The sequence below is a fragment of the Octopus bimaculoides genome, chromosome 7, assembly GCF_001194135.2.
Source record: "Octopus bimaculoides isolate UCB-OBI-ISO-001 chromosome 7, ASM119413v2, whole genome shotgun sequence".
NCBI classification, from domain to species: Eukaryota; Metazoa; Mollusca; class Cephalopoda; order Octopoda; family Octopodidae; genus Octopus; species Octopus bimaculoides.
Window position 1 is genome coordinate 80,047,200 of NC_068987.1, and position 1,185 is coordinate 80,048,384.

Here is a 1,185-nt window from a genome sequence, read left to right on the forward strand (position 1 = left end):
GGCTAAGAAGAAAATAGGGAAGGCCAGCTCATGGTATGATAGCCACAAATACCAGAGCGTCATGTTCGTCGACACCACCCCTAGAGGCGAACTGGCGTACCGCTTTAGAAGGGCCCTAGACAAACTTAAGCTAAGAATTAAGTTTGTTGAAAGGCCAGGCAACCCTATTAAATCCCTTATCAGTAGAGTATACCCTTTTAGTAGAACCCCCTGCACTGATAGGAACTGTACCGTATGCAGATTTAGCCCACAAACGAACTGTAAAACCAGAAATGTAGTCTATAGTATAAGATGTATAGAGGGACGATGCAGTAACAAGACAACGACATATGTAGGCGAAACAGCAAGGAGCATAGAGGAGGGGGCAAATGAACATTGGGAGGAACTTAAGGAAGGGAAGAACTCATCAGTTCTGTGCCAGCACGCTGAGCAAGAACATGGAGGCTCACTTAACAACATAGAAATTAAAATCTTATCCACACATAGCAGAGAATTAGCACTTAGACAAATTACAGAAGCTACACACATAATAGAAGATAAACCTAGCCTGAATAGGAAACTAGAATGGAACACTAACACACACTCCTAACAAACCACAAACCACAACATATGACAACATGTTCCCCATAAACCAATAACAATATGAACAAAATATAATACAATACATAGATAAACAAATGGAATTAAATACTACATACGTTAACAAAATTTAATTAAATACAGAAAAAACCAAAAAAAGATATAAACACACGAACAAATAAATAAATAAAAGCAAAAACAAAAACAAACATGTATTAACAGAGGATATAGATAATACAGGCACTCCTCATAAACACACATGCACTCACAAAAACATAGACACATTGAAGGATACGTATGCGTAGACACATACAATAGGAATACAAAATACAAAATGGCTGATAGTTAGCAAGGTGAGACACACAAGAAAGAAGAAAGCAAAGGACCACTGATGAGGTCACAGAAGTGTGACGAAAGAACTCTGGCCCAAATAGAATTAATGTAATATAATGTAATATAAAGCTGAAGCAAATTAACACCAAATATACAGTGCGTGTGTTTTTATTGGCTAAACTGGCAATATGACCATCCCCAAGTACAACAATATCTGTTTCAACACACGATTTCATCAAAAATCTTGCAAAACATATATATATATATATATAT

At 36.5% G+C, this 1,185-nt stretch overlaps 1 protein-coding gene across 1 annotated transcript in view; it reads left to right on the top strand.

Moving 5' to 3' along the window:
• Positions 1-1,185, top strand: part of LOC106882255 (hypoxia-inducible factor 1-alpha) — a 75,351-nt gene that overhangs the window by 22,843 nt on the left and 51,323 nt on the right. The window lies entirely within an intron of this gene.